Genomic DNA, 10,829 nt, shown 5'->3' with positions numbered 1-10,829 from the left:
TGAAGTAGGTTAGAGATGGAAATGCAAAAATATCAACAATTCAAAGGATAGTGGGCAAAGGATATGAACACTCAATTCACAGAAAATAATAATGAATCTCAAGCAAACGAAAAATTGTACAACCTTGCTCACAGTAAGAGGTAACATTGGATAGTATGCAAAAGTTTGATAACATGGTTGGGCAAGGCTGTGGGAAACAGGCACTGGTTGAGAAGTCTGCCTGTGCTCTTCCAGTCTCTGTTCTCGTTTACCATTTTCAACTCCCTGGCATCAATGATAACTGGGTCCATAGTGAGACTGGAGGACACTTGGACAAAGGTTTGCCAGTCAGCCACACCCCCGATGTTGCCTGAATTTTTATAGGCACTTTGGTCTGTACACATGGATGTGATCTGGCTGAGGGGCACTGACTCACATTAACCAAACTCACGAGAAGGTGGTGCATGAACCAGAAGGCTCATTCATTTACAAAGGGAGATACTCCTTTGCAATCACAGACCATGCATGTCTTCAACCCAAGGCACTCCATTCCAAAGATCAAAATACATAGGAATCTTAACTAGTGAACACAAGATGGCCTGATAAACATGGAAGCAAGCAGAAGTGTAGTGAAACACAATATCATAATAATTACTACAAGCTGGGAGGTTCGCTGATCTCTTTCTATTTGTACAAATTGCATTATTTAATATTTATGCATTTATTTACTTAGGCAAAATATACTAAGTGCCTAGTATATGCCAGACCTTATTCTAAAGATTGAGGATATAAATGTGGATAAAACAGACAAAGGTCTCTGTTCTGCAGCTTACATACTATTAGGCTAAAAGCAACATATAAATGTATAAAATGTCAGGTGATACATGCTATGGAGTAAAATAAAACCAGGTAAGGGAGAGTAGGAGCCCTGGGTGAGTGAGGGAAGATTAAGCACAGGATTACATGTTAATATTCTCATTTTCTAGATGAAGAGGCTAAGCTACAGAGAAGTGACTTGCCTGAGATATTTTCCCTAATGCTTGTTCTTACATGTTAACTATATGCCAGGCATGTCTCATAATTCCTAAGATTATGTCTAGTAATTTCTCATCTCATTATCTCCAATTTACAGATAATATATTGAAGACAGAGGGTTAAGAGAGGAGGTCAAGTCATGACTAGGCCATGTGATTATTAACAGGTAAACAGGGATTAGAGGCCAAGTGTTCCAAGTCTCTGCTCTTAACTGCTGCACCAGACAGCTTGTTCTTATCTCTCTACAGAAGACCTGTGTGTCAGGCTGAGCAACACTTACTCTTATACTGGGCTGGACACACAAGAATGGCTCTTTGTTTGCCCTTTTCTAGGTCCCATACTCTTGGCTTCAGATGGATTTGTCCTCTTCCCCTGTGTGGTCTTAGGCAGAGCTGCTTAACCTGTCTCAACCAATCCATCTGTAGGTAAACTTTGAAAGTCTGATATAAGGAAAACAGTGCAAACCTTGGCCCAAACAATGTTTCTTATTGCATTGTCTCTCTGCGATACAGTTGCTCAGTTATTTCAGTGTCACAGCTATGCCCCCTTCATTGGAACCTCATTGATTGGACACCAGGATCCACATTCTAGATTACTAAACCAAGGTTGCCTCCTTAGCTCCCTTTGTATGCCCTCAAGTTAGATTCAAGATTGCCAGGAGAAACATCAGTAACTTAAGATAAACAGGTGACACTACTCTGATGGCAGAAAATGAAGAGGAACTAAAGAGTCGCTTGATGAAGGTGAAAGAGGAGAGTGAAAACACTAGCTTAAAACTCAGCATTCAAAAATCTAAGATCAATAGCGTCTGGTCCCATCATTTCATGGCAAATAGGTGGAGAAACAGTGGAAACAGTGACAGACTTTTCTTGGGCTCCAAAATCACTGCAGATAGTGACTGCAGCCATGAAATTAAAAGACACTTGCTCCTTGGAAGAAAAGCTATGACAAACCTAGACAGTGTATTAAAAAGCAGAGACATTACTTTGCCAACAAAGGTCCATCTAATCAAAGCTACGCTTTTTCCAGTAGTCATGTATGGATGTGCAAGTTGGACCATAAAGATGGCTGACCGCCAAAGAATTGATGTTTTTGTACTGTGGTGTTGGAGAAGACTCTTGGGAGTCCCTTGGACTGCAAAGAGATCAAAACCAGTCAATACTAAAGGAAATCAATCCTGAATATTCATTGGAAGGACTGATACTGAAGCTCCGATACTTTGGCCACCTGATGTAAGGAGCCAACTCATTAGAAAAGAACCTGATGCTGGGAAAGAGTGAAGGCAGAAGAAGGTGACGACATAGGATGAGATGGTTGGATGGCATCACCGACTCAATGGACATGCATCTGGGCAAGCTCCGGGAGATGGTGAAGGCCAGGGAAGCCTGGTGTGCTGCAGTCCATGGGGTCGCAAAGAGTTGGACACGACTGAGCGAATGAACAACAACAACCCCACAAGATAGGCTTTAAGGTTTCCACCTCTCTGGGGAATTAGAGCTCTGGAGGTTAAGGGGTTTGCCCTAGGGGCCTGCAGCCAGGGCAGGGTGGGGATTCTGACAACAGGGCAGCAGTACTCAGAGGACCAGATCTCAGGTCTCAAGTTCTCTGGATAGCCCCTGGTAGGCGACAGTAGACAGACACTCCCAGAGTCCCAGCCTCCGAGTGGTTTATGGCTGGACAGAGCCAACCCGTGGGACCCTGTTGTTTTCACAGTGAAGACCAGATGACTTTTTTCGTACTCGGACCAGTCGGCTGGTCAATTACACAGAGCCCCTACTCGGTTGGCCCAACCCCAACATCTCCAAATCCTGCCTTTCCCCATGAGCCAGTGCCAAGGAAGAGCTCCGCCCCGGCCCAGCTTCCGCTCATGCGCGCAGAAACCATGCAGAAAAGCTGGCTGTCAACCCGCAAGGCTACACCCACCCTCACAGAAAGGGCGGGGCATGCAAATTAGAAATGGCGCCTCTGCCAGGGAATGACAAAGTTACAGCAGGTTATAAATTCTCTCCTACAATGTAGAGAATAAAAAATTTGCACGAGAGTCCAGTACAGCACCATTCACAGTAGTGTCCACGAAGCAAAGGAAGGGAGACCTGGAGTGAGTGGGGACCCGGTCACACTGATTGTAATATGCACGGCAGCAGGACGGTGACAGCGACAGGAAGTGACAGGGTATCGCTTCTCGGCCTTTTGGCTAAGATCAAGTGTAGTATCTGTTCTTATCAGTTTAATATCTGATATGCCCCCTATCCGAGAACAATATATTTAGTGGACTTTTGGAGCAGGGAGTTGGAATAGGAGCTTGTTCTGTCCACTCCACGCATTGACTTGGTATTGTAGTACTTCCAGAAACGGTGCACCTCCTCAGGAAAATATCTTTGGTAATAAAGTCAGATTTAAACAGGACCAAAAAGTACTTCCCTGGTGGTTCAGACGGTAAAGAATCTGTCTACAATGCGGGAGACCCAGGTTCAATCCCTGGTTTGGGAAGATCTCCTGGAGAAGGAAATGGCAATCCACTCCAGTACTACTGCCTAGAAAACCCCATGGACTGAGGAGCCTTGTAAGCTACAGTCCACGGGGTCGCAGAGTGGATTCGACTGAGCAACTTCACTTTCACTTTTCAGTACTTAAAAGACCTTGGAGTTAAATGTTAGTCCTGTTAAAACTACGTCCTTGTAAATTGTTTCAGGCTTCATCATACTTCAAAAAAATTGTAGTGGCAAACTAACACTTTGAATGTTGGTTTTTATTTATTTTTTTAGAAGGTTGAAACATGAACTAACAGTTTTTCTATTTTAGACTTTTATTCCACAGAACTTTTGTAATTTTTTATTGTCCAGGCTGCAGTGTAACATATCATATTGACTCGTTTTCCATGATATGAACTCTTGAAAAAAAAAAAAGTGGAAAGGTGCTGGCACACCAGAAATCTGACAAAGCACAGTGAACTTAGTGAGAAGAGAAGTGATACTACAGTAAAACAAGAAAGGCTGCAATGTTTAGGGGTTCCTACTGTGGAGCACCAGCTGCAACACTCTCCTAGCTCAGTTCAGTTCAGTCGCTCAGTTGTGTCTGACTCTTTGTGACCCCATGAACCGCAGCATACCAGGCCTTCCAACTCTTTGTGACCCCATGAACTGCAGCATACAAGCCTCCCTGTCCATTACCAACGCCCGGAGTTTATCCAAACTCATGTCCATTGACTTGGTGATGCCATCCAACCATTTCATCCTCTGTCATCCCCTTCTCTTCCCGCCTTCAATCTTTCCCAGCATCAGGTTCTTTTCAAATGTGTCAACTTCGCATCAGATGGCCAAAGTATTGGAGTTTCAGCTTCAACATCAGTCCTTCCAATGAACACCCAGGACTGATCTCCTTTAGAATGGACTAGTTGGATCTCCTTGCAGTCCAAGGGACTCTCAAGAGTCTTCTCCAACACCACAGTTCAAAAGCATCAATTCTTCGGCTCTCAGTTTTCTTTATAGTCCAACTCTCGCATTCATACATGACTACGGAAAAACCATAGCCTTGACTAGACGGACCTTTGTTGACAAAGTAATGTCTCTACTTTTTAATATGCTGTCTAGGTTGGTCATAACTCCTTCCAAGGAGTAAGCGTCTTTTAATTTCATGGCTGCAATCACCATCTGCAGTGATTCTGGAGCCCAGAAAAATAAAGTCAGCCACTGTTTCCACTGTTTCCCCATCTATTTGCCATGAAGTGATGGGACCAGATGCCATGATCTTCGTTTTCTGAATGTTGCGCTTTAAGCCAACTTTTTCACTCTCCTCTTTCACTTTCATCAAGAGGCTCTTTAGTTCCTCTTCACTTTCTGCCATAAGGGTGGTGTCATCTGCATATCTGAGGTTATCAATATTTCTCCTGGCAATCTTGATTCCAGCTTGTGCTTCATCCAGCCCAGCCTTTCTCAAAGGAGAGGTAAATTGTTTCCTCTTTCAACAGTGACCACAGAGAAGAGAGCACAGGGCCTAGCTGGGCCTCTGAGTTCTGGAAACTTCAAACACATTCTACACAAAAAAATCCTGCCTGGGCTCATAAAGCCAGGTGACCCAAAACACGTTTGGCTTGGAGCTGGGCCTGGGCCAGAAAGGGGTGCAAAGCTAGCAAGTGAGGTGAGGCAAGCCCGCTACTCAGCTCAGCAGACGCGGCAGACCCTATTATCTTAGAGACAGGCAGGTGAGTGAAGGGAAGTGAGGGACTTGGTGGTAAGCTAAAGTGGGGATCGCAATGCAAGGCCTCAGGGCTCTAGAGCCAGGACACAACACTCACAGCAACAGAGGCTTGTCCATGTTCCCAAAAGCAGCTTCTGGCAAACTACTAGGCATTTGTAGAGACAGATGGCTGCCCGGAGCTGGCATATTACATATTGAGTGCAGCACTTTCCACAGCATCATCTTTCAGGATCTGGAATAGCTCAACTGGAATTCTATCACTGCCAGCGTGAGGAGCTCCACCCATGACAAAGGTCATGAGGAAGGAGGCTCGGCATACGCAAAGGCGGGATCGAGCCTCAGGAGTCCCCCTGGAAATTCTCGAGCATTTACCCCCAAAACCAGAGTCTGCCTACTTTCTGCTTTGTGCTTTCACCTACACCTCTGACTTTACGGGGGGCTGTCCCCCACTACCTCTCTGAAAAAAGAGTTAGCTTACAGCTCCAGTTAATAATTCCTGGGTGTGACAGTGTTTCAACCTACAAACTCCTTTGGAAATCCTCTAGCCTGCCTGAATAGGTTTTTCCGGCCACATGTGATTGCTCAGAGCCTCCCAACTGTGAGAGGCAGGAGATGTTCTAAACTGTCTAAATACAGATTCCTTTGAGCAGTTAAAAGATTGATTAGAAATTGTATTGGTGAAGGGTTTTTCACTTGTTGGGCCAATGTTTGCTGCTAAGTCTCCATATCCCTTACCTGCTGTGTCCCTGGCAGTGTATTGATTAATATAATTGGTGTAAATAGTAGCTTTAATGTTTGTAACCTGGGACCCTTGAGTTAATTCTTTTTGTTGTTATAGCCCACTGCACCTTTGCTCTGTAGGAATGCAACTTTATCTAATGCTTCTGGAGGGTGGCTCCTGACCAATCACCTTTAGAGAAAAATAAGTTTTCTGAAGAAAGGGTCTTAAAATGTTAACAGGCCTCCGGGCCAGAAGATGATGCAAATCACCTAAACTTTTGCATATGGTAAGTTTGCAGGAAGAAAGCCTGGCTTACTGCATGACTCTACCCCTTCCCCCATTATCCTCTATGCATAACTTAAGGTATAAAAACTACTTTGGAAAATAAAGTGTGGGCCTTGTTCACCGAAACTTGGTCTCCCCATGTCGCTCTCTCTCCCAAATTCTGGTTGAGTCTCCATCTGGAGCGCGGAACCCGCCATGCTTGCTAATTATGCCTGGGCTTCTAAGATCGGACCGGGGAGGCCTCAGTGTCTCCTCTCCTTCGGGAGAACGGAAGGATGCCTGCGGCCTACGTAAGTGGTGCAAACTTCTTGTCTTGAAGTTTTATTGGTCTCCCGCGTAAACCAAGCTACTCAGCCTCTTTTCTCCACTGAATTTTCCTACTGAGCTATCCTCATTCTATTACTCTTTATATCTTTGATAAATATTTAAATAAATAGGTCGCCTATGCCGTCTCTCCTTCGAATACCCTGGATCAGCCGGGGCTGGACCCCGGCAGATGGCTACCATGGGACAGAGACCATGAGTCACAAACTGTATAGCAGGCCTCCAAGACTGAAAACTTGGTCAGGCCCACAACAGCAGCCAATCTAAGAAGTGGTTTGTCAGGATTGAGGAGGAGGAGGGCACTGGACAATCAACAGACAGACTAACTCCACCAGCATTTGTAGCTGGCCATGCCCGGCCTGGCCCAATGGGCACGTGAACAGTGGGCCACTGTGGCAGGCAATGGAAGACACAATGAGCCCCATACTTCTTGGGGACCTCAATCCTGAACTCCATGGAGTCACAGGGCCCAGTCATTTCTTGGGTTGGGTTGGGTTGGGTGAGGTGGAAATCTGGACTCTGCTAGCTGCCAACTTGGTTCAGAACTTCTTTCCTGCTTCCTGCCTTTTATTGTTCAAAGCATTAACCTTTCCTACTGTCAACCTCCTGCATTCCTCACTCTGTCTCAGTAAGTCCTTCCCCAATGACCTAACTCATACTATAACTCAGATTCTGAAAGTCAAGTGTTTATAAACATTTATATATTATATCCATTTATATAATTTGCATCTACACAATTAAAAAGCAACTGGGAAAAAAATATTTGCAAATCTATCACAAGTAGGGTGAAACTCAGTATTCTACAAAGAGACCTGAGAATGTGATCAGAAAAAAGCAAACCGCTCAATAAAATTTGGCTAAAAAATCCCACAGTTCTGGAACTTCCCTGGTGGTGCAGTGGTTAAGAATCTGCCTTGCAATGAAGGTGGTAATGGTTCAATCCCTGGTCCCAGAAGATCCCACATGCCACAGGGCAACTGAGCCCGTACACCACAACTGCTGAGCCTGCCCTCTAGTGCGCATGCTGCAGCAAGTGCAGCCACTGTGATGACAGTCGCAGGCACCACAACTGGAGAGCAGCCCCCGCTGGGCACAACTAGAGAAAGACCGCACGCAGCAATGAAGACCCAGCACAGCCCAAAATAAAAACAAATTTAACCACAATTCTTGGGAAAGATAACAAATATCATTGTTTAGAGGCAGAAGAGAGTCATGACAAGAAAGGGACAGAAGAACATCTTCTTAGGAGATAGTAATGCTTTTTCTTAAGCAGAGTAATGGTTACAATTGTGTTTACTTTGTGAAATTTAATCAAGTTTTACACTTTAACATCATTTTTGTATGCTGTCCTTCAATAAAGTCTTTAAAATTAGTTATAATAAATACGATTTTTCATACAACTATAAAGAGAGAAATGCATATTTAAACAACAATGAGATATAATCTATAACCTGTGAGTTTGGCAAAAATGCAAGAGTCTGACAAGGTACCTGGTTCCTCAGGCTGCAGAAACAGGAAATGCTTGAGACCTCTGCGGGTCATCCTAGAGTCCCATCCTGACCTGTTACTCCTAACTCCTTCAGGGCAAGGATATCAGGGACTCTGAGGATACAATACCTTAGTGAAGGCACATGGCATCTGGATGAGGTCTGGGGCCAGCAGTAGAATTTCTGTCTGAGCAGAGAACAGGGAATGGTGGGGTTTCCCCTGGTGGCTCAGACAGTAAAGAAACTGCCTGCAATGCAGGAGACCCAGGTTTGATCCCTGGGTCAGGAAGATCCCCTTGAGGAGGGCATGGGAATCCACTCTAGTGTTCTTGCCTGGAGAATCCCATGAACAGAGGAGCCTGGCAGGCTACAGTCTGGGATTGCAGAGTCGGACACAACTGAGCAACTAATACTTTAACAGGGCATGATGGGGAAGGGGCACTAACTCAAGTTAACCAAGCTCCTAAGGGTCCTATGCATGAACTAGAAGGTGATGTAAATCACTTTAATGTGAGACACTCCCTTGCAGGAATGAAACTGTCTGAGGATCAATTCCCAAATACCTGGCAAAAACTCTCTTTATCCCTAGTGTTTGCTAGTTGAGGGCTGACTCCTGCCAGGCATGTCCAGAGGGGACCTCAGAGCTAATCTGTCCAGAAGGTTATTAGGGTTCCCTAAGAAGTGAAACAGATCACTCCCCCCACCCTTCCTCTCCCACAGGAGACAGGGAAAACCCAAGCCGGCAGGGAATCAGAGAGCCAGAAGCCAAGACAAGCTCAGGTGAGGACTTGACCCCAGGGGCCACCCACTCTTATCAAAACCATGGAGCTGTGGGCCTTGCGCCAGCAAATCCATGTGTGTGTCACCAGCAACCTTGCTGTCCTTCAATGTCGCCTTCCTCTTCTTGTGGCTTTCCCCCTCTTCTCGTGCAAAGTGTGCGGCAGGCGCAGCGACCTATGGCGCCACAGCAGTTTCTGCAGAGTGACGGGGGCCAGGACAGTGCCAAGGACCGAGCTAGAAGGGCTGACCACGCCCCTGGGGTATGCAAAGTAGGGTCCTCCTCTGCGGAAGGATGGGCGGGGGTGCAAAAAGGGATATGAAAGTTCTAGACAACTAGTGCAGTCACTGGTCTGGACTCCATCAGTGAGCGGGACCTGTGCTTCAGAACCTGGCAGTTCTTGGAACACCGTGATCAACTCCGCAGGTCAACTGCCTTCTAGCTGAGTGACCCAGGACAAGTTTCTCAGCCTCTCTGGTCTCGTTGATCACGACTGTGAAATGAAGATGAGAACAGTGTCAATCCTCCTCAATCCAAGTGGGCTCGATCATAGCAAAGAATGCAGGGCAGTGCCTGGCAGGTGGCTGTCGTGAGGTCAGGGATCTTTCCCCTCAGGTTCGTGGCTCAGATGGTAAAGCGTCTGCCTACAATGCGGGAGACCCTGGTTCAATCTCTGGGTCGGAAAGATCCCCTGGAGAAGGAAATGGCAACCCACTCCAGTATTCTTGCCTGGAAAATCCCATGGACGGCAGAGCCTGGTAGGCTACAGGCCATGGGGTCGCAAAGAGTCGGACACGACTGAGCGACTTTCTTTCGACTGAATTAGAGAGTCAGTTCGGAGAAGGCAATGGCATCCCACTCCAGTACTTTTGCCTGGAAAATCCCATGGACGGAAGAGCCTGGTAGGCTACAGTCCATGGGATCACTAGAGTCGGACACGACTGAGCGACTTCACTCTCACTTTTCACTTTCATGCATTGGAGAAGGAAATGGCAACCCACTCCAGTGTTCTTGCCCGGAGAATCCCAGGAACGGGGAAGCCTGGTGGGCTGCCGTCTCTGGGATCACACAGAGTCTGACACGACTGAAGCGACTTAGCAGCAGCAGCGGCGGCAGAGAGTCGGTTAGGAGGAGGGGTGACTGTGATAGTTTCACAGACCCTGCAGCTCTCTAGCGGCTTAGCGGAGAACGGAGGAAAGACAAGTGCGCCCGCCTGGTGACCCCGGGGTCTCAGTTAAGGAGCCTAGCCGTTACGAGGGGGACGGAGACCCGTTCTCAGGCAAGGCGGTTCCTGCCTCTCCCCTCCCCCGCCCTCGTAATTCTCTCTCTGCTCAAACTCTGGGCTCTGTCTGCCTGGGGGCCCCCGACAAACCCTAATTTCCCAAATGCACAGTCATGATGACCCAGGATTTGTTTTGCGAGCAAGCCGGCCGGTCTCGTGCTGCAGCTCCCTCCATCGACCCCCTGAGGCGGCCAACTGCAAAACTCCTGCGTTTTCCCCGGAGCTGGAAAGTGTGCGGCGAACACAGCGACCTCCAGCGCCACAGCAGCTTCTGCAGAGCGGCCGGGGCCAGGAGGACCGACGGTGCCGAGAGCTGGACGGTGGTGGTCACGCCCCTGAGGGGCGGGGCATGTAAATTAGGGCCCTCCTCTGCGGAAAGATGGGCAGGGGTGCAAAAAGGGATGTGAATGTTGTAGAGAACAAGTGCAGTTTCACTGTTCTGGAACAGACATAGGAGAGTAAGCCAGAAATGTCCACTGAGGGTTGGGGCGCTCACCGTGCATTTACTGGAGCTGAAGGGAGGACGGTGATAGCTAGGACAGAGCCTATGGCATCGCTTCTCCGCCTCTTGGCTACGATCAAGTGTAGTATCTTCTTATCAGTTTAATATGTGATATGCCCTTTATCTGAGGACAATATATTAAGTGGGTTTTTGGAGTAGGGAGTGGGAATAGGAGCTTGCTTTGTTCACTCCACAGACAGACCTTGTCTTGCAGTACTTCCAGTAATCATGCACCCCTC

The 10,829-nt window shown here is 47.0% G+C and overlaps 1 long non-coding RNA gene and 2 other non-coding genes across 3 annotated transcripts; 2 read left to right on the top strand and 1 right to left on the bottom strand.

Annotated features, from left to right (window-relative positions):
• The first annotated feature begins 3,188 nt into the window (after positions 1–3,188).
• LOC147351529 (U2 spliceosomal RNA) lies at positions 3,189–3,379 on the top strand. The gene has a single exon (XR_015148448.1). It is a non-coding gene; the product is annotated as a U2 spliceosomal RNA (small nuclear RNA).
• A 4,329-nt stretch (positions 3,380–7,708) lies between these two features.
• Positions 7,709–10,371, bottom strand: LOC147351528 (uncharacterized). Its single transcript, XR_015147564.1, has 2 exons — positions 10,179–10,371; positions 7,709–9,299 (listed from the first exon to the last, which is right to left on the bottom strand). It is a non-coding gene; the product is annotated as an uncharacterized LOC147351528 (long non-coding RNA).
• A 269-nt stretch (positions 10,372–10,640) lies between these two features.
• LOC147351527 (U2 spliceosomal RNA) lies at positions 10,641–10,829 on the top strand. Its single transcript, XR_015148449.1, has one exon. It is a non-coding gene; the product is annotated as a U2 spliceosomal RNA (small nuclear RNA).

Source organism: Bos grunniens, chromosome 19 (genome assembly GCF_055505025.1).
Source record: "Bos grunniens cultivar Pamir isolate PY7600 chromosome 19, Bosgru_T2T1.0, whole genome shotgun sequence".
In the NCBI taxonomy this organism is placed as follows: domain Eukaryota; kingdom Metazoa; phylum Chordata; class Mammalia; order Artiodactyla; family Bovidae; genus Bos; species Bos grunniens.
Note: the sequence above shows the minus strand (reverse complement) of the source record. Positions and strands in the feature narration are given on the sequence as shown.